The sequence below is a fragment of the Halichoeres trimaculatus genome, unplaced genomic scaffold, assembly GCF_033239565.1.
Source record: "Halichoeres trimaculatus isolate MK-OKI-2021-1 unplaced genomic scaffold, fHalTri1.1 fHalTri1_scaffold_7, whole genome shotgun sequence".
Taxonomy (NCBI): Eukaryota; Metazoa; Chordata; class Actinopteri; order Labriformes; family Labridae; genus Halichoeres; species Halichoeres trimaculatus.
Window position 1 is genome coordinate 6,959,760 of NW_027437185.1, and position 16,972 is coordinate 6,976,731.

Sequence of the window (16,972 nt, forward strand, 5' to 3'; positions counted from 1 at the left end):
AGAGCAGAGTGGCGCAGCGGAAGCGTGCTGGGCCCATAACCCAGAGGTCGATGGATCGAAACCATCCTCTGCTATCTGAGTGGGCAGCCTCCACTTTGGCTCCGTGCCGTGTCCTTTGAGTCAGACCCCGTCAATTGTGTTTTGCACATGACAGGCAACGGTGCTGCAGCTGAATGAACTTTGATTGCAGCTACTTGCAACCTCTGCCGCTACTTGCAACCTCCTGCTCAGCAGTGAAACATCTCAAGATACTCTGCGCAACAGTCCCCCTGCACGCAGGAGGGTAGTGTGGCCGAGTGGTCTAAGGCGCTGGATTTAGGCTCCAGTCTCTCAGGAGGCGTGGGTTCAAATCCCACCACTGCCATTTGACCGCCCTAACTGTCTCCACAGGGCACTGGCTTTGCCAGTGTACACTCTTGGCCCGAGAACTGCGGTGCCTCCTGATATCACCTACAGTAAGAGAGAGCAGATTCATTGGACAAGAGCTAATCGAAGCCAAGTCCCTTGATCCCAGAGTCAAGGACACTGGGGTGATTGGTGTACACTGCAGCCATGCCGATGGTCCCCAGTCAGAGTGTGTCACAAAAGCTCTGGAACCTCGGGAAATGTGCCACAAGCTAGTTGAACAACTTGCGGTGAACTTTTTCCCCTGGCTCATGCAAGTACAAGTCAAAACTGAGCTGATGAAAAGCTTAAGCCAATAAGCTTTTTGCTCCATGATTTGCCTGAGCAAAATCAATGTTTGACCCCCCCGTGTTGACCCAAGCTCCAAGTTCCCGCTCACTGATGAAACTTCCCAAGACAGCCTGCCCCACACTCCTCCCAGGCCTAGTTTGGCGGCGCAAGGTAGTGTGGCCGAGTGGTCTAAGGCGCTGGATTAAGGCTCCAGTCTCTCAGGAGGCGTGGGTTCAAATCCCACCACTGCCATGAGGCCTTCTCCTTGGGAGATGACCTGTCCAAAAATTTGCCCTCTTCAAAAGGTCAGCACTTGGACCGTTTCAGGCTTCTCTCCAGCAGCGCCACCTTTTGGCTCCTCAGTGTCTGGCAGGACAGCAGAGGGAGAGAGAGTCAGGGACAGGGCACACCATGCTAGGGCTGATCAAATTGTGACTGCTGCCACCTTTTTGGGACTTTCTCTGGCCTCTGGAATCGACCCAATGCAGGGAAAACAGCCGCTCCAGCAGGACGGATTCCCGTTTCCATGGCACATCAACACAACCAGGGGCCAAGTGCGGTGGGGAACGCGAAAAGCCCAGGACCTGTCTCAGAAGCATGACCAAACGGTGCTCTACTGCTTGAGTGGGCAAGATCATTTCAGGAAGCCTCGTGACTCAGCACAAAGTATTTGCTGACTCAAAGCGCAGCATTTCTTTCTGTCCATCCAGCCCACGTCCAGTGTCTCAAGTTTCTTCACACCAGGCCTTCTTGTCTGGTAGGGCAGCAAAGCAAAGTAAAATCAAGTCTCCTGGAGAATGCGGGCATCGATCCCGCTACCTCTCGCATGCTAAGCGAGCGCTCTACCATTTGAGCTAATTCCCCACAGTGCATGTGCTGTCCAGGCAGTGTGGCAAAATGCCAGTGAGCTTCAAGCTTCCTTGTGTTGTGGTGAAGAGAAAAGAAGAGAGGAGAAGAGAAAAGAAAAAATAAAAGCCACGTGCGTTGCTCTGAATTTGCAGGGCCCTCGTTGACGAGGTGGCCGAGTGGTTAAGGCGATGGACTGCTAATCCATTGTGCTCTGCACGCGTGGGTTCGAATCCCATCCTCGTCGCGCAGACTTTATGCTGGCGTGTCAACAGAAGAGCTGGGTGCTTGATGCCCGCTGGCTTTTCTGGAGCCCATCCGCACCACCTGTGGAATCTTCCACTCGTGCGCTGTTGTAGGAGCACTGTCTTCTGCCAAACAACCGGCCAGCCTCTACTTTGCAAGTTAACAGGAGCTAAGGCAGGTCAGAAATGGGGGCCGCTGTGTTCCTTGAGCTCTACCGCACCAGTCTGTTTGTAGGCCTCTTTTGATCTTCCCCTTCTCAGTGAAAAAAAGAAAATCACACAGCAGCAGCAAGGCGGGTGGCCCAGAGCCTCTAGAGAGCAGAGCAGAGTGGCGCAGCGGAAGCGTGCTGGGCCCATAACCCAGAGGTCGATGGATCGAAACCATCCTCTGCTATCTGAGTGGGCAGCCTCCACTTTGGCTCCGTGCCGTGTCCTTTGAGTCAGACCCCGTCAATTGTGTTTTGCACATGACAGGCAACGGTGCTGCAGCTGAATGAACTTTGATTGCAGCTACTTGCAACCTCTGCCGCTACTTGCAACCTCCTGCTCAGCAGTGAAACATCTCAAGATACTCTGCGCAACAGTCCCCCTGCACGCAGGAGGGTAGTGTGGCCGAGTGGTCTAAGGCGCTGGATTTAGGCTCCAGTCTCTCAGGAGGCGTGGGTTCAAATCCCACCACTGCCATTTGACCGCCCTAACTGTCTCCGCAGGGCACTGGCTTTGCCAGTGTACACTCTTGGCCCGAGAACTGCGGTGCCTCCTGATATCACCTACAGTAAGAGAGAGCAGATTCATTGGACAAGAGCTAATCGAAGCCAAGTCCCTTGATCCCAGAGTCAAGGACACTGGGGTGATTGGTGTACACTGCAGCCATGCCGATGGTCCCCAGTCAGAGTGTGTCACAAAAGCTCTGGAACCTCGGGAAATGTGCCACAAGCTAGTTGAACAACTTGCGGTGAACTTTTTCCCCTGGCTCATGCAAGTACAAGTCAAAACTGAGCTGATGAAAAGCTTAAGCCAATAAGCTTTTTGCTCCATGATTTGCCTGGGCAAAATCAATGTTTGACCCCCCCCGTGTTGACCCAAGCTCCAAGTTCCCGCTCACTGATGAAACTTCCCAAGACAGCCTGCCCCACACTCCTCCCAGGCCTAGTTTGGCGGCGCAAGGTAGTGTGGCCGAGTGGTCTAAGGCGCTGGATTAAGGCTCCAGTCTCTCAGGAGGCGTGGGTTCAAATCCCACCACTGCCATGAGGCCTTCTCCTTGGGAGATGACCTGTCCAAAAATTTGCCCTCTTCAAAAGGTCAGCACTTGGACCGTTTCAGGCTTCTCTCCAGCAGCGCAACCTTTTGGCTCCTCAGTGTCTGGCAGGACAGCAGAGGGAGAGAGAGTCAGGGACAGGGCACACCATGCTAGGGCTGATCAAATTGTGACTGCTGCCACCTTTTTGGGACTTTCTCTGGCCTCTGGAATCGACCCAATGCAGGGAAAACAGCCGCTCCAGCAGGACGGATTCCCGTTTCCATGGCACATCAACACAACCAGGGGCCAAGTGCGGTGGGGAACGCGAAAAGCCCAGGACCTGTCTCAGAAGCATGACCAAACGGTGCTCTACTGCTTGAGTGGGCAAGATCATTTCAGGAAGCCTCGTGACTCAGCACAAAGTATTTGCTGACTCAAAGCGCAGCATTTCTTTCTGTCCATCCAGCCCACGTCCAGTGTCTCAAGTTTCTTCACACCAGGCCTTCTTGTCTGGTAGGGCAGCAAAGCAAAGCAAAGCAAAGTAAAATCAAGTCTCCTGGAGAATGCGGGCATCGATCCCGCTACCTCTCGCATGCTAAGCGAGCGCTCTACCATTTGAGCTAATTCCCCACAGTGCATGTGCTGTCCAGGCAGTGTGGCAAAATGCCAGTGAGCTTCAAGCTTCCTTGTGTTGTGGTGAAGAGAAAAGAAGAGAGGAGAAGAGAAAAGAAAAAATAAAAGCCACGTGCGTTGCTCTGAATTTGCAGGGCCCTCGTTGACGAGGTGGCCGAGTGGTTAAGGCGATGGACTGCTAATCCATTGTGCTCTGCACGCGTGGGTTCGAATCCCATCCTCGTCGCGCAGACTTTATGCTGGCGTGTCAACAGATGAGCTGGGTGCTTGAAGCCCGCTGGCTTTTCTGGAGCCCATCCGCACCACCTGTGGAATCTTCCACTCTTGCGCTGTTGTAGGAGCACTGTCTTCTGCCAAACAACCGGCCAGCCTCTTCTTTGCAAGTTAACAGGAGCTAAGGCAGGTCAGAAATGGGGGCCGCTGTGTTCCTTGAGCTCTACCGCACCAGTCTGTTTGTAGGCCTCTTTTGATCTTCCCCTTCTCAGTGAAAAAAAGAAAATCACACAGCAGCAGCAAGGCGGGTGGCCCAGAGCCTCTAGAGAGCAGAGCAGAGTGGCGCAGCGGAAGCGTGCTGGGCCCATAACCCAGAGGTCGATGGATCGAAACCATCCTCTGCTATCTGAGTGGGCAGCCTCCACTTTGGCTCCGTGCCGTGTCCTTTGAGTCAGACCCCGTCAATTGTGTTTTGCACATGACAGGCAACGGTGCTGCAGCTGAATGAACTTTGATTGCAGCTACTTGCAACCTCTGCCGCTACTTGCAACCATCTCAGCAGTGAAACATCTCAAGATACTCTGCGCAACAGTCCCCCTGCACGCAGGAGGGTAGTGTGGCCGAGTGGTCTAAGGCGCTGGATTTAGGCTCCAGTCTCTCAGGAGGCGTGGGTTCAAATCCCACCACTGCCATTTGACCGCCCTAACTGTCTCCACAGGGCACTGGCTTTGCCAGTGTACACTCTTGGCCCGAGAACTGCGGTGCCTCCTGATATCACCTACAGTAAGAGAGAGCAGATTCATTGGACAAGAGCTAATCGAAGCCAAGTCCCTTGATCCCAGAGTCAAGGACACTGGGGTGATTGGTGTACACTGCAGCCATGCCGATGGTCCCCAGTCAGAGTGTGTCACAAAAGCTCTGGAACCTCGGGAAATGTGCCACAAGCTAGTTGAACAACTTGCGGTGAACTTTTTCCCCTGGCTCATGCAAGTACAAGTCAAAACTGAGCTGATGAAAAGCTTAAGCCAATAAGCTTTTTGCTCCATGATTTGCCTGGGCAAAATCAATGTTTGACCCCCCCGTGTTGACCCAAGCTCCAAGTTCCCGCTCACTGATGAAACTTCCCAAGACAGCCTGCCCCACACTCCTCCCAGGCCTAGTTTGGCGGCGCAAGGTAGTGTGGCCGAGTGGTCTAAGGCGCTGGATTAAGGCTCCAGTCTCTCAGGAGGCGTGGGTTCAAATCCCACCACTGCCATGAGGCCTTCTCCTTGGGAGATGACCTGTCCAAAAATTTGCCCTCTTCAAAAGGTCAGCACTTGGACCGTTTCAGGCTTCTCTCCAGCAGCGCCACCTTTTGGCTCCTCAGTGTCTGGCAGGACAGCAGAGGGAGAGAGAGTCAGGGACAGGGCACACCATGCTAGGGCTGAACAAATTGTGACTGCTGCCACCTTTTTGGGACTTTCTCTGGCCTCTGGAATCGACCCAATGCAGGGAAAACAGCCGCTCCAGCAGGACGGATTCCCGTTTCCATGGCACATCAACACAACCAGGGGCCAAGTGCGGTGGGGAACGCGAAAAGCCCAGGACCTGTCTCAGAAGCATGACCAAACGGTGCTCTACTGCTTGAGTGGGCAAGATCATTTCAGGAAGCCTCGTGACTCAGCACAAAGTATTTGCTGACTCAAAGCGCAGCATTTCTTTCTGTCCATCCAGCCCACGTCCAGTGTCTCAAGTTTCTTCACACCAGGCCTTCTTGTCTGGTAGGGCAGCAAAGCAAAGCAAAGCAAAGTAAAATCAAGTCTCCTGGAGAATGCGGGCATCGATCCCGCTACCTCTCGCATGCTAAGCGAGCGCTCTACCATTTGAGCTAATTCCCCACAGTGCATGTGCTGTCCAGGCAGTGTGGCAAAATGCCAGTGAGCTTCAAGCTTCCTTGTGTTGTGGTGAAGAGAAAAGAAGAGAGGAGAAGAGAAAAGAAAAAATAAAAGCCACGTGCGTTGCTCTGAATTTGCAGGGCCCTCGTTGACGAGGTGGCCGAGTGGTTAAGGCGATGGACTGCTAATCCATTGTGCTCTGCACGCGTGGGTTCGAATCCCATCCTCGTCGCGCAGACTTTATGCTGGCGTTTCAACAGATGAGCTGGGTGCTAGATTCCCGCTGGCTTTTCTGGAGCCCATCCGCACCACCTGTGGAATCTTCCACTCTTGCGCTGTTGTAGGAGCACTGTCTTCTGCCAAACAACCGGCCAGCCTCTTCTTTGCAAGTTAACAGGAGCTAAGGCAGGTCAGAAATGGGGGCCGCTGTGTTCCTTGAGCTCTACCGCACCAGTCTGTTTGTAGGCCTCTTTTGATCTTCCCCTTCTCAGTGAAAAAAAGAAAATCACACAGCAGCAGCAAGGCGGGTGGCCCAGAGCCTCTAGAGAGCAGAGCAGAGTGGCGCAGCGGAAGCGTGCTGGGCCCATAACCCAGAGGTCGATGGATCGAAACCATCCTCTGCTATCTGAATGGGCAGCCTCCACTATGGCTCCGTGCCGTATCCTTTGAGTCAGACCCCGTCAATTGTGTTTTGCACATGACAGGCAACGGTGCTTCAGCTGAATGAACTTTGATTGCAGCTACTTGCAACCTCTGCCGCTACTTGCAACCTCCTGCTCAGTAGTGAAACATCTCAAGATACTCTGCGCAACAGTCCCCCTGCACGCAGGAGGGTAGTGTGGCCGAGTGGTCTAAGGCGCTGGATTTAGGCTCCAGTCTCTCAGGAGGCGTGGGTTCAAATCCCACCACTGCCATTTGACCGCCCTAACTGTCTCCACAGGGCACTGGCTTTGCCAGTGTACACTCTTGGCCCGAGAACTGCGGTGCCTCCTGATATCACCTACAGTAAGAGAGAGCAGATTCATTGGACAAGAGCTAATCGAAGCCAAGTCCCTTGATCCCAGAGTCAAGGACACTGGGGTGATTGGTGTACACTGCAGCCATGCCGATGGTCCCCAGTCAGAGTGTGTCACAAAAGCTCTGGAACCTCGGGAAATGTGCCACAAGCTAGTTGAACAACTTGCGGTGAACTTTTTCCCCTGGCTCATGCAAGTACAAGTCAAAACTGAGCTGATGAAAAGCTTAAGCCAATAAGCTTTTTGCTCCATGATTTGCCTGGGCAAAATCAATGTTTGACCCCCCCGTGTTGACCCAAGCTCCAAGTTCCCGCTCACTGATGAAACTTCCCAAGACAGCCTGCCCCACACTCCTCCCAGGCCTAGTTTGGCGGCGCAAGGTAGTGTGGCCGAGTGGTCTAAGGCGCTGGATTAAGGCTCCAGTCTCTCAGGAGGCGTCGGTTCAAATCCCACCACTGCCATGAGGCCTTCTCCTTGGGAGATGACCTGTCCAAAAATTTGCCCTCTTCAAAAGGTCAGCACTTGGACCGTTTCAGGCTTCTCTCCAGCAGCGCCACCTTTTGGCTCCTCAGTGTCTGGCAGGACAGCAGAGGGAGAGAGAGTCAGGGACAGGGCACACCATGCTAGGGCTGATCAAATTGTGACTGCTGCCACCTTTTTGGGACTTTCTCTGGCCTCTGGAATCGACCCAATGCAGGGAAAACAGCCGCTCCAGCAGGACGGATTCCCGTTTCCATGGCACATCAACACAACCAGGGGCCAAGTGCGGTGGGGAACGCGAAAAGCCCAGGACCTGTCTCAGAAGCATGACCAAACGGTGCTCTACTGCTTGAGTGGGCAAGATCATTTCAGGAAGCCTCGTGACTCAGCACAAAGTATTTGCTGACTCAAAGCGCAGCATTTCTTTCTGTCCATCCAGCCCACGTCCAGTGTCTCAAGTTTCTTCACACCAGGCCTTCTTGTCTGGTAGGGCAGCAAAGCAAAGTAAAATCAAGTCTCCTGGAGAATGCGGGCATCGATCCCGCTACCTCTCGCATGCTAAGCAAGCGCTCTACCATTTGAGCTAATTCCCCACAGTGCATGTGCTGTCCAGGCAGTGTGGCAAAATGCCAGTGAGCTTCAAGCTTCCTTGTGTTGTGGTGAAGAGAAAAGAAGAGAGGAGAAGAGAAAAGAAAAAATAAAAGCCACGTGCGTTGCTCTGAATTTGCAGGGCCCTCGTTGACGAGGTGGCCGAGTGGTTAAGGCGATGGACTGCTAATCCATTGTGCTCTGCACGCGTGGGTTCGAATCCCATCCTCGTCGCGCAGACTTTATGCTGGCGTGTCAACAGAAGAGCTGGGTGCTTGATGCCCGCTGGCTTTTCTGGAGCCCATCCGCACCACCTGTGGAATCTTCCACTCTTGCGCTGTTGTAGGAGCACTGTCTTCTGCCAAACAACCGGCCAGCCTCTACTTTGCAAGTTAACAGGAGCTAAGGCAGGTCAGAAATGGGGGCCGCTGTGTTCCTTGAGCTCTACCGCACCAGTCTGTTTGTAGGCCTCTTTTGATCTTCCCCTTCTCAGTGAAAAAAAGAAAATCACACAGCAGCAGCAAGGCGGGTGGCCCAGAGCCTCTAGAGAGCAGAGCAGAGTGGCGCAGCGGAAGCGTGCTGGGCCCATAACCCAGAGGTCGATGGATCGAAACCATCCTCTGCTATCTGAGTGGGCAGCCTCCACTTTGGCTCCGTGCCGTGTCCTTTGAGTCAGACCCCGTCAATTGTGTTTTGCACATGACAGGCAACGGTGCTTCAGCTGAATGAACTTTGATTGCAGCTACTTGCAACCTCTGCCGCTACTTGCAACCTCCTGCTCAGCAGTGAAACATCTCAAGATACTCTGCGCAACAGTCCCCCTGCACGCAGGAGGGTAGTGTGGCCGAGTGGTCTAAGGCGCTGGATTTAGGCTCCAGTCTCTCAGGAGGCGTGGGTTCAAATCCCACCACTGCCATTTGACCGCCCTAACTGTCTCCACAGGGCACTGGCTTTGCCAGTGTACACTCTTGGCCCGAGAACTGCGGTGCCTCCTGATATCACCTACAGTAAGAGAGAGCAGATTCATTGGACAAGAGCTAATCGAAGCCAAGTCCCTTGATCCCAGAGTCAAGGACACTGGGGTGATTGGTGTACACTGCAGCCATGCCGATGGTCCCCAGTCAGAGTGTGTCACAAAAGCTCTGGAACCTCGGGAAATGTGCCACAAGCTAGTTGAACAACTTACGGTGAACTTTTTCCCCTGGCTCATGCAAGTACAAGTCAAAACTGAGCTGATGAAAAGCTTAAGCCAATAAGCTTTTTGCTCCATGATTTGCCTGGGCAAAATCAATGTTTGACCCCCCCGTGTTGACCCAAGCTCCAAGTTCCCGCTCACTGATGAAACTTCCCAAGACAGCCTGCCCCACACTCCTCCCAGGCCTAGTTTGGCGGCGCAAGGTAGTGTGGCCGAGTGGTCTAAGGCGCTGGATTAAGGCTCCAGTCTCTCAGGAGGCGTGGGTTCAAATCCCACCACTGCCATGAGGCCTTCTCCTTGGGAGATGACCTGTCCAAAAATTTGCCCTCTTCAAAAGGTCAGCACTTGGACCGTTTCAGGCTTCTCTCCAGCAGCGCCACCTTTTGGCTCCTCAGTGTCTGGCAGGACAGCAGAGGGAGAGAGAGTCAGGGACAGGGCACACCATGCTAGGGCTGATCAAATTGTGACTGCTGCCACCTTTTTGGGACTTTCTCTGGCCTCTGGAATCGACCCAATGCAGGGAAAACAGCCGCTCCAGCAGGACGGATTCCCGTTTCCATGGCACATCAACACAACCAGGGGCCAAGTGCGGTGGGGAACGCGAAAAGCCCAGGACCTGTCTCAGAAGCATGACCAAACGGTGCTCTACTGCTTGAGTGGGCAAGATCATTTCAGGAAGCCTCGTGACTCAGCACAAAGTATTTGCTGACTCAAAGCGCAGCATTTCTTTCTGTCCATCCAGCCCACGTCCAGTGTCTCAAGTTTCTTCACACCAGGCCTTCTTGTCTGGTAGGGCAGCAAAGCAAAGTAAAATCAAGTCTCCTGGAGAATGCGGGCATCGATCCCGCTACCTCTCGCATGCTAAGCGAGCGCTCTACCATTTGAGCTAATTCCCCACAGTGCATGTGCTGTCCAGGCAGTGTGGCAAAATGCCAGTGAGCTTCAAGCTTCCTTGTGTTGTGGTGAAGAGAAAAGAAGAGAGGAGAAGAGAAAAGAAAAAATAAAAGCCACGTGCGTTGCTCTGAATTTGCAGGGCCCTCGTTGACGAGGTGGCCGAGTGGTTAAGGCGATGGACTGCTAATCCATTGTGCTCTGCACGCGTGGGTTCGAATCCCATCCTCGTCGTGCAGACTTTATGCTGGCGTGTCAACAGAAGAGCTGGGTGCTTGATGCCCGCTGGCTTTTCTGGAGCCCATCCGCACCACCTGTGGAATCTTCCACTCGTGCGCTGTTGTAGGAGCACTGTCTTCTGCCAAACAACCGGCCAGCCTCTACTTTGCAAGTTAACAGGAGCTAAGGCAGGTCAGAAATGGGGGCCGCTGTGTTCCTTGAGCTCTACCGCACCAGTCTGTTTGTAGGCCTCTTTTGATCTTCCCCTTCTCAGTGAAAAAAAGAAAATCACACAGCAGCAGCAAGGCGGGTGGCCCAGAGCCTCTAGAGAGCAGAGCAGAGTGGCGCAGCGGAAGCGTGCTGGGCCCATAACCCAGAGGTCGATGGATCGAAACCATCCTCTGCTATCTGAGTGGGCAGCCTCCACTTTGGCTCCGTGCCGTGTCCTTTGAGTCAGACCCCGTCAATTGTGTTTTGCACATGACAGGCAACGGTGCTTCAGCTGAATGAACTTTGATTGCAGCTACTTGCAACCTCTGCCGCTACTTGCAACCTCCTGCTCAGCAGTGAAACATCTCAAGATACTCTGCGCAACAGTCCCCCTGCACGCAGGAGGGTAGTGTGGCCGAGTGGTCTAAGGCGCTGGATTTAGGCTCCAGTCTCTCAGGAGGCGTGGGTTCAAATCCCACCACTGCCATTTGACCGCCCTAACTGTCTCCACAGGGCACTGGCTTTGCCAGTGTACACTCTTGGCCCGAGAACTGCGGTGCCTCCTGATATCACCTACAGTAAGAGAGAGCAGATTCATTGGACAAGAGCTAATCGAAGCCAAGTCCCTTGATCCCAGAGTCAAGGACACTGGGGTGATTGGTGTACACTGCAGCCATGCCGATGGTCCCCAGTCAGAGTGTGTCACAAAAGCTCTGGAACCTCGGGAAATGTGCCACAAGCTAGTTGAACAACTTGCGGTGAACTTTTTCCCCTGGCTCATGCAAGTACAAGTCAAAACTGAGCTGATGAAAAGCTTAAGCCAATAAGCTTTTTGCTCCATGATTTGCCTGGGCAAAATCAATGTTTGACCCCCCCGTGTTGACCCAAGCTCCAAGTTCCCGCTCACTGATGAAACTTCCCAAGACAGCCTGCCCCACACTCCTCCCAGGCCTAGTTTGGCGGCGCAAGGTAGTGTGGCCGAGTGGTCTAAGGCGCTGGATTAAGGCTCCAGTCTCTCAGGAGGCGTGGGTTCAAATCCCACCACTGCCATGAGGCCTTCTCCTTGGGAGATGACCTGTCCAAAAATTTGCCCTCTTCAAAAGGTCAGCACTTGGACCGTTTCAGGCTTCTCTCCAGCAGCGCCACCTTTTGGCTCCTCAGTGTCTGGCAGGACAGCAGAGGGAGAGAGAGTCAGGGACAGGGCACACCATGCTAGGGCTGATCAAATTGTGACTGCTGCCACCTTTTTGGGACTTTCTCTGGCCTCTGGAATCGACCCAATGCAGGGAAAACAGCCGCTCCAGCAGGACGGATTCCCGTTTCCATGGCACATCAACACAACCAGGGGCCAAGTGCGGTGGGGAACGCGAAAAGCCCAGGACCTGTCTCAGAAGCATGACCAAACGGTGCTCTACTGCTTGAGTGGGCAAGATCATTTCAGGAAGCCTCGTGACTCAGCACAAAGTATTTGCTGACTCAAAGCGCAGCATTTCTTTCTGTCCATCCAGCCCACGTCCAGTGTCTCAAGTTTCTTCACACCAGGCCTTCTTGTCTGGTAGGGCAGCAAAGCAAAGCAAAGCAAAGTAAAATCAAGTCTCCTGGAGAATGCGGGCATCGATCCCGCTACCTCTCGCATGCTAAGCGAGCGCTCTACCATTTGAGCTAATTCCCCACAGTGCATGTGCTGTCCAGGCAGTGTGGCAAAATGCCAGTGAGCTTCAAGCTTCCTTGTGTTGTGGTGAAGAGAAAAGAAGAGAGGAGAAGAGAAAAGAAAAAATAAAAGCCACGTGCGTTGCTCTGAATTTGCAGGGCCCTCGTTGACGAGGTGGCCGAGTGGTTAAGGCGATGGACTGCTAATCCATTGTGCTCTGCACGCGTGGGTTTGAATCCCATCCTCGTCGCGCAGACTTTATGCTGGCGTGTCAACAGAAGAGCTGGGTGCTTGATGCCCGCTGGCTTTTCTGGAGCCCATCCGCACCACCTGTGGAATCTTCCACTCTTGCGCTGTTGTAGGAGCACTGTCTTCTGCCAAACAACCGGCCAGCCTCTACTTTGCAAGTTAACAGGAGCTAAGGCAGGTCAGAAATGGGGGCCGCTGTGTTCCTTGAGCTCTACCGCACCAGTCTGTTTGTAGGCCTCTTTTGATCTTCCCCTTCTCAGTGAAAAAAAGAAAATCACACAGCAGCAGAAAGGCGGGTGGCCCAGAGCCTCTAGAGAGCAGAGCAGAGTGGCGCAGCGGAAGCGTGCTGGGCCCATAACCCAGAGGTCGATGGATCGAAACCATCCTCTGCTATCTGAGTGGGCAGCCTCCACTTTGGCTCCGTGCCGTGTCCTTTGAGTCAGACCCCGTCAATTGTGTTTTGCACATGACAGGCAACGGTGCTGCAGCTGAATGAACTTTGATTGCAGCTACTTGCAACCTCTGCCGCTACTTGCAACCTCCTGCTCAGCAGTGAAACATCTCAAGATACTCTGCGCAACAGTCCCCCTGCACGCAGGAGGGTAGTGTGGCCGAGTGGTCTAAGGCGCTGGATTTAGGCTCCAGTCTCTCAGGAGGCGTGGGTTCAAATCCCACCACTGCCATTTGACCGCCCTAACTGTCTCCACAGGGCACTGGCTTTGCCAGTGTACACTCTTGGCCCGAGAACTGCGGTGCCTCCTGATATCACCTACAGTAAGAGAGAGCAGATTCATTGGACAAGAGCTAATCGAAGCCAAGTCCCTTGATCCCAGAGTCAAGGACACTGGGGTGATTGGTGTACACTGCAGCCATGCCGATTGTCCCCAGTCAGAGTGTGTCACAAAAGCTCTGGAACCTCGGGAAATGTGCCACAAGCTAGTTGAACAACTTGCGGTGAACTTTTTCCCCTGGCTCATGCAGGTACAAGTCAAAACTGAGCTGATGAAAAGCTTAAGCCAATAAGCTTTTTGCTCCATGATTTGCCTGGGCAAAATCAATGTTTGACCCCCCCGTGTTGACCCAAGCTCCAAGTTCCCGCTCACTGATGAAACTTCCCAAGACAGCCTGCCCCACACTCCTCCCAGGCCTAGTTTGGCGGCGCAAGGTAGTGTGGCCGAGTGGTCTAAGGCGCTGGATTAAGGCTCCAGTCTCTCAGGAGGCGTCGGTTCAAATCCCACCACTGCCATGAGGCCTTCTCCTTGGGAGATGACCTGTCCAAAAATTTGCCCTCTTCAAAAGGTCAGCACTTGGACCGTTTCAGGCTTCTCTCCAGCAGCGCCACCTTTTGGCTCCTCAGTGTCTGGCAGGACAGCAGAGGGAGAGAGAGTCAGGGACAGGGCACACCATGCTAGGGCTGATCAAATTGTGACTGCTGCCACCTTTTTGGGACTTTCTCTGGCCTCTGGAATCGACCCAATGCAGGGAAAACAGCCGCTCCAGCAGGACGGATTCCCGTTTCCATGGCACATCAACACAACCAGGGGCCAAGTGCGGTGGGGAACGCGAAAAGCCCAGGACCTGTCTCAGAAGCATGACCAAACGGTGCTCTACTGCTTGAGTGGGCAAGATCATTTCAGGAAGCCTCGTGACTCAGCACAAAGTATTTGCTGACTCAAAGCGCAGCATTTCTTTCTGTCCATCCAGCCCACGTCCAGTGTCTCAAGTTTCTTCACACCAGGCCTTCTTGTCTGGTAGGGCAGCAAAGCAAAGTAAAATCAAGTCTCCTGGAGAATGCGGGCATCGATCCCGCTACCTCTCGCAAGCTAAGCGAGCGCTCTACCATTTGAGCTAATTCCCCACAGTGCATGTGCTGTCCAGGCAGTGTGGCAAAATGCCAGTGAGCTTCAAGCTTCCTTGTGTTGTGGTGAAGAGAAAAGAAGAGAGGAGAAGAGAAAAGAAAAAATAAAAGCCACGTGCGTTGCTCTGAATTTGCAGGGCCCTCGTTGACGAGGTGGCCGAGTGGTTAAGGCGATGGACTGCTAATCCATTGTGCTCTGCACGCGTGGGTTCGAATCCCATCCTCGTCGTGCAGACTTTATGCTGGCGTGTCAACAGAAGAGCTGGGTGCTTGATGCCCGCTGGCTTTTCTGGAGCCCATCCGCACCACCTGTGGAATCTTCCACTCGTGCGCTGTTGTAGGAGCACTGTCTTCTGCCAAACAACCGGCCAGCCTCTACTTTGCAAGTTAAAAGGAGCTAAGGCAGGTCAGAAATGGGGGCCGCTGTGTTCCTTGAGCTCTACCGCACCAGTCTGTTTGTAGCCCTCTTTTGATCTTCCCCTTCTCAGTGAAAAAAAGAAAATCACACAGCAGCAGCAAGGCGGGTGGCCCAGAGCCTCTAGAGAGCAGAGCAGAGTGGCGCAGCGGAAGCGTGCTGGGCCCATAACCCAGAGGTCGATGGATCGAAACCATCCTCTGCTATCTGAGTGGGCAGCCTCCACTTTGGCTCCGTGCCGTGTCCTTTGAGTCAGACCCCGTCAATTGTGTTTTGCACATGACAGGCAACGGTGCTTCAGCTGAATGAACTTTGATTGCAGCTACTTGCAACCTCTGCCGCTACTTGCAACCTCCTGCTCAGCAGTGAAACATCTCAAGATACTCTGCGCAACAGTCCCCCTGCACGCAGGAGGGTAGTGTGGCCGAGTGGTCTAAGGCGCTGGATTTAGGCTCCAGTCTCTCAGGAGGCGTGGGTTCAAATCCCACCACTGCCATTTGACCGCCCTAACTGTCTCCACAGGGCACTGGCTTTGCCAGTGTACACTCTTGGCCCGAGAACTGCGGTGCCTCCTGATATCACCTACAGTAAGAGAGAGCAGATTCATTGGACAAGAGCTAATCGAAGCCAAGTCCCTTGATCCCAGAGTCAAGGACACTGGGGTGATTGGTGTACACTGCAGCCATGCCGATGGTCCCCAGTCAGAGTGTGTCACAAAAGCTCTGGAACCTCGGGAAATGTGCCACAAGCTAGTTGAACAACTTGCGGTGAACTTTTTCCCCTGGCTCATGCAAGTACAAGTCAAAACTGAGCTGATGAAAAGCTTAAGCCAATAAGCTTTTTGCTCCATGATTTGCCTGGGCAAAATCAATGTTTGACCCCCCCGTGTTGACCCAAGCTCCAAGTTCCCGCTCACTGATGAAACTTCCCAAGACAGCCTGCCCCACACTCCTCCCAGGCCTAGTTTGGCGGCGCAAGGTAGTGTGGCCGAGTGGTCTAAGGCGCTGGATTAAGGCTCCAGTCTCTCAGGAGGCGTGGGTTCAAATCCCACCACTGCCATGAGGCCTTCTCCTTGGGAGATGACCTGTCCAAAAATTTGCCCTCTTCAAAAGGTCAGCACTTGGACCGTTTCAGGCTTCTCTCCAGCAGCGCAACCTTTTGGCTCCTCAGTGTCTGGCAGGACAGCAGAGGGAGAGAGAGTCAGGGACAGGGCACACCATGCTAGGGCTGAACAAATTGTGACTTTGGGACTTTTTCTGGCTTTTGGAATCGACCCAATGCAAGGAAAACAGCCGCTCCAGCAGGACGGTTCCCGTTTCCATGGCACATCAACACAACCAGGGGCCAAGTGCGGTGGGGAACGCAAAAAGCCCAGGACCTGTCTCAGAAGCATGACCAAACGGTGCTCTACTGCTTGAGTGGGCAAGATCATTTCAGGAAGCCTCGTGACTCAGCACAAAGTATTTGCTGACTCAAAGCGCAGCATTTCTTTCTGTCCATCCAGCCCACGTCCAGTGTCTCAAGTTTCTTCACACCAGGCCTTCTTGTCTGGTAGAGCAGCAAAGCAAAGTAAAATCAAGTCTCCTGGAGAATGCGGGCATCGATCCCGCTACCTCTCGCATGCTAAGCGAGCGCTCTACCATTTGAGCTAATTCCCCACAGTGCATGTGCTGTCCAGGCAGTGTGGCAAAATGCCAGTGAGCTTAAAGCTTCCTTGTGTTGTGGTGAAGAGAAAAGAAGAGAGGAGAAGAGAAGAAAAAAAAATAAAACCCACCTGGGTTGCTCTGAATTTGCCAGGCTCTCGTTGACGAGGTGGCCGAGTGGTTAAGGCGATGGACTGCTAATCCATTGTGCTCTGCACGCGTGGGTTCGAATCCCATCCTCGTCGCACAGACTTTATGCTGGCGTGTCAACAGAACCGCTGGGTGCTTGATGCCCGCTGGCTTTTCTGGAGCCCATCCGCACCACCTGTGGAATCTTCCACTCATGCGCTGTTGTAGGAGCACTGTCTTTTGCCAAACAACCGGCCAGCCTCTTCTTTGCAAGTTAACAGGAGCTGAAGCAGGTCAGAAATGGGGGCCGCTGTGTTCCTTGCACTCTACCGCACCAGTCTGTTTGTAGGCCTCTTTTGATCTTCCCCTTCCCAGTGAAAAAGAGAAAATCACACAGCAGCACCAAGGCGGGTGGCCCAGAGCCTCTAGAGAGCAGAGCAGAGTGGCGCAGCGGAAGCGTGCTGGGCCCATAACCCAGAGGTCGATGGATCGAAACCATCCTCTGCTATCTGAGTGGGCAGCCTCCACTTTGGCTCCGGGCCGTGTCCTTTGAGTCAGACCCCGTCAATTGTGTTTTGCACATGACAGGCCATACGGTGCTTCAGCTGAATGAACTTTGAGTGCAGCTACTTGCAACCTCTGCGGCTACTTGCAACCTCCTGCTCAGCAGTGAAACATCTCAAGATACTCTGCGCAACAGTC

At 53.5% G+C, this 16,972-nt stretch overlaps 39 non-coding genes across 39 annotated transcripts; 33 read left to right on the forward strand and 6 right to left on the reverse strand.

Moving 5' to 3' along the window:
- The first annotated feature begins 2 nt into the window (after window positions 1-2).
- trnam-cau (transfer RNA methionine (anticodon CAU)) lies at window positions 3-74 on the forward strand. The gene has a single exon. It is a non-coding gene; the product is annotated as a tRNA-Met (tRNA).
- Window positions 75-282: 208 nt separating this feature from the next.
- trnal-uag (transfer RNA leucine (anticodon UAG)) lies at window positions 283-364 on the forward strand. Its single transcript has one exon. It is a non-coding gene; the product is annotated as a tRNA-Leu (tRNA).
- A 481-nt stretch (window positions 365-845) lies between these two features.
- Window positions 846-927, forward strand: trnal-aag (transfer RNA leucine (anticodon AAG)). The gene has a single exon. It is a non-coding gene; the product is annotated as a tRNA-Leu (tRNA).
- Window positions 928-1,466: 539 nt separating this feature from the next.
- trnaa-agc (transfer RNA alanine (anticodon AGC)) lies at window positions 1,467-1,539 on the reverse strand. Its single transcript has one exon. It is a non-coding gene; the product is annotated as a tRNA-Ala (tRNA).
- A 147-nt stretch (window positions 1,540-1,686) lies between these two features.
- trnas-gcu (transfer RNA serine (anticodon GCU)) lies at window positions 1,687-1,768 on the forward strand. Its single transcript has one exon. It is a non-coding gene; the product is annotated as a tRNA-Ser (tRNA).
- Window positions 1,769-2,088: 320 nt separating this feature from the next.
- trnam-cau (transfer RNA methionine (anticodon CAU)) lies at window positions 2,089-2,160 on the forward strand. The gene has a single exon. It is a non-coding gene; the product is annotated as a tRNA-Met (tRNA).
- Window positions 2,161-2,368: 208 nt separating this feature from the next.
- Window positions 2,369-2,450, forward strand: trnal-uag (transfer RNA leucine (anticodon UAG)). Its single transcript has one exon. It is a non-coding gene; the product is annotated as a tRNA-Leu (tRNA).
- A 482-nt stretch (window positions 2,451-2,932) lies between these two features.
- Window positions 2,933-3,014, forward strand: trnal-aag (transfer RNA leucine (anticodon AAG)). The gene has a single exon. It is a non-coding gene; the product is annotated as a tRNA-Leu (tRNA).
- Window positions 3,015-3,563: 549 nt separating this feature from the next.
- On the reverse strand, window positions 3,564-3,636 carry trnaa-agc (transfer RNA alanine (anticodon AGC)). The gene has a single exon. It is a non-coding gene; the product is annotated as a tRNA-Ala (tRNA).
- Window positions 3,637-3,783: 147 nt separating this feature from the next.
- Window positions 3,784-3,865, forward strand: trnas-gcu (transfer RNA serine (anticodon GCU)). Its single transcript has one exon. It is a non-coding gene; the product is annotated as a tRNA-Ser (tRNA).
- Window positions 3,866-4,185: 320 nt separating this feature from the next.
- On the forward strand, window positions 4,186-4,257 carry trnam-cau (transfer RNA methionine (anticodon CAU)). The gene has a single exon. It is a non-coding gene; the product is annotated as a tRNA-Met (tRNA).
- A 205-nt stretch (window positions 4,258-4,462) lies between these two features.
- On the forward strand, window positions 4,463-4,544 carry trnal-uag (transfer RNA leucine (anticodon UAG)). Its single transcript has one exon. It is a non-coding gene; the product is annotated as a tRNA-Leu (tRNA).
- A 481-nt stretch (window positions 4,545-5,025) lies between these two features.
- On the forward strand, window positions 5,026-5,107 carry trnal-aag (transfer RNA leucine (anticodon AAG)). Its single transcript has one exon. It is a non-coding gene; the product is annotated as a tRNA-Leu (tRNA).
- Window positions 5,108-5,656: 549 nt separating this feature from the next.
- On the reverse strand, window positions 5,657-5,729 carry trnaa-agc (transfer RNA alanine (anticodon AGC)). The gene has a single exon. It is a non-coding gene; the product is annotated as a tRNA-Ala (tRNA).
- A 147-nt stretch (window positions 5,730-5,876) lies between these two features.
- Window positions 5,877-5,958, forward strand: trnas-gcu (transfer RNA serine (anticodon GCU)). The gene has a single exon. It is a non-coding gene; the product is annotated as a tRNA-Ser (tRNA).
- Window positions 5,959-6,278: 320 nt separating this feature from the next.
- Window positions 6,279-6,350, forward strand: trnam-cau (transfer RNA methionine (anticodon CAU)). The gene has a single exon. It is a non-coding gene; the product is annotated as a tRNA-Met (tRNA).
- A 208-nt stretch (window positions 6,351-6,558) lies between these two features.
- trnal-uag (transfer RNA leucine (anticodon UAG)) lies at window positions 6,559-6,640 on the forward strand. Its single transcript has one exon. It is a non-coding gene; the product is annotated as a tRNA-Leu (tRNA).
- A 481-nt stretch (window positions 6,641-7,121) lies between these two features.
- Window positions 7,122-7,203, forward strand: trnal-aag (transfer RNA leucine (anticodon AAG)). Its single transcript has one exon. It is a non-coding gene; the product is annotated as a tRNA-Leu (tRNA).
- Window positions 7,204-7,962: 759 nt separating this feature from the next.
- trnas-gcu (transfer RNA serine (anticodon GCU)) lies at window positions 7,963-8,044 on the forward strand. Its single transcript has one exon. It is a non-coding gene; the product is annotated as a tRNA-Ser (tRNA).
- A 320-nt stretch (window positions 8,045-8,364) lies between these two features.
- Window positions 8,365-8,436, forward strand: trnam-cau (transfer RNA methionine (anticodon CAU)). Its single transcript has one exon. It is a non-coding gene; the product is annotated as a tRNA-Met (tRNA).
- A 208-nt stretch (window positions 8,437-8,644) lies between these two features.
- trnal-uag (transfer RNA leucine (anticodon UAG)) lies at window positions 8,645-8,726 on the forward strand. The gene has a single exon. It is a non-coding gene; the product is annotated as a tRNA-Leu (tRNA).
- Window positions 8,727-9,207: 481 nt separating this feature from the next.
- Window positions 9,208-9,289, forward strand: trnal-aag (transfer RNA leucine (anticodon AAG)). The gene has a single exon. It is a non-coding gene; the product is annotated as a tRNA-Leu (tRNA).
- Window positions 9,290-9,828: 539 nt separating this feature from the next.
- Window positions 9,829-9,901, reverse strand: trnaa-agc (transfer RNA alanine (anticodon AGC)). The gene has a single exon. It is a non-coding gene; the product is annotated as a tRNA-Ala (tRNA).
- Window positions 9,902-10,048: 147 nt separating this feature from the next.
- On the forward strand, window positions 10,049-10,130 carry trnas-gcu (transfer RNA serine (anticodon GCU)). The gene has a single exon. It is a non-coding gene; the product is annotated as a tRNA-Ser (tRNA).
- A 320-nt stretch (window positions 10,131-10,450) lies between these two features.
- trnam-cau (transfer RNA methionine (anticodon CAU)) lies at window positions 10,451-10,522 on the forward strand. The gene has a single exon. It is a non-coding gene; the product is annotated as a tRNA-Met (tRNA).
- A 208-nt stretch (window positions 10,523-10,730) lies between these two features.
- On the forward strand, window positions 10,731-10,812 carry trnal-uag (transfer RNA leucine (anticodon UAG)). The gene has a single exon. It is a non-coding gene; the product is annotated as a tRNA-Leu (tRNA).
- A 481-nt stretch (window positions 10,813-11,293) lies between these two features.
- On the forward strand, window positions 11,294-11,375 carry trnal-aag (transfer RNA leucine (anticodon AAG)). The gene has a single exon. It is a non-coding gene; the product is annotated as a tRNA-Leu (tRNA).
- A 549-nt stretch (window positions 11,376-11,924) lies between these two features.
- Window positions 11,925-11,997, reverse strand: trnaa-agc (transfer RNA alanine (anticodon AGC)). Its single transcript has one exon. It is a non-coding gene; the product is annotated as a tRNA-Ala (tRNA).
- A 147-nt stretch (window positions 11,998-12,144) lies between these two features.
- Window positions 12,145-12,226, forward strand: trnas-gcu (transfer RNA serine (anticodon GCU)). The gene has a single exon. It is a non-coding gene; the product is annotated as a tRNA-Ser (tRNA).
- Window positions 12,227-12,546: 320 nt separating this feature from the next.
- On the forward strand, window positions 12,547-12,618 carry trnam-cau (transfer RNA methionine (anticodon CAU)). The gene has a single exon. It is a non-coding gene; the product is annotated as a tRNA-Met (tRNA).
- Window positions 12,619-12,826: 208 nt separating this feature from the next.
- On the forward strand, window positions 12,827-12,908 carry trnal-uag (transfer RNA leucine (anticodon UAG)). Its single transcript has one exon. It is a non-coding gene; the product is annotated as a tRNA-Leu (tRNA).
- Window positions 12,909-13,389: 481 nt separating this feature from the next.
- Window positions 13,390-13,471, forward strand: trnal-aag (transfer RNA leucine (anticodon AAG)). The gene has a single exon. It is a non-coding gene; the product is annotated as a tRNA-Leu (tRNA).
- A 759-nt stretch (window positions 13,472-14,230) lies between these two features.
- trnas-gcu (transfer RNA serine (anticodon GCU)) lies at window positions 14,231-14,312 on the forward strand. The gene has a single exon. It is a non-coding gene; the product is annotated as a tRNA-Ser (tRNA).
- Window positions 14,313-14,632: 320 nt separating this feature from the next.
- trnam-cau (transfer RNA methionine (anticodon CAU)) lies at window positions 14,633-14,704 on the forward strand. The gene has a single exon. It is a non-coding gene; the product is annotated as a tRNA-Met (tRNA).
- Window positions 14,705-14,912: 208 nt separating this feature from the next.
- On the forward strand, window positions 14,913-14,994 carry trnal-uag (transfer RNA leucine (anticodon UAG)). The gene has a single exon. It is a non-coding gene; the product is annotated as a tRNA-Leu (tRNA).
- A 481-nt stretch (window positions 14,995-15,475) lies between these two features.
- On the forward strand, window positions 15,476-15,557 carry trnal-aag (transfer RNA leucine (anticodon AAG)). Its single transcript has one exon. It is a non-coding gene; the product is annotated as a tRNA-Leu (tRNA).
- Window positions 15,558-16,083: 526 nt separating this feature from the next.
- Window positions 16,084-16,156, reverse strand: trnaa-agc (transfer RNA alanine (anticodon AGC)). Its single transcript has one exon. It is a non-coding gene; the product is annotated as a tRNA-Ala (tRNA).
- A 148-nt stretch (window positions 16,157-16,304) lies between these two features.
- On the forward strand, window positions 16,305-16,386 carry trnas-gcu (transfer RNA serine (anticodon GCU)). Its single transcript has one exon. It is a non-coding gene; the product is annotated as a tRNA-Ser (tRNA).
- Window positions 16,387-16,706: 320 nt separating this feature from the next.
- trnam-cau (transfer RNA methionine (anticodon CAU)) lies at window positions 16,707-16,778 on the forward strand. Its single transcript has one exon. It is a non-coding gene; the product is annotated as a tRNA-Met (tRNA).
- The last annotated feature ends 194 nt before the right edge of the window (window positions 16,779-16,972 follow it).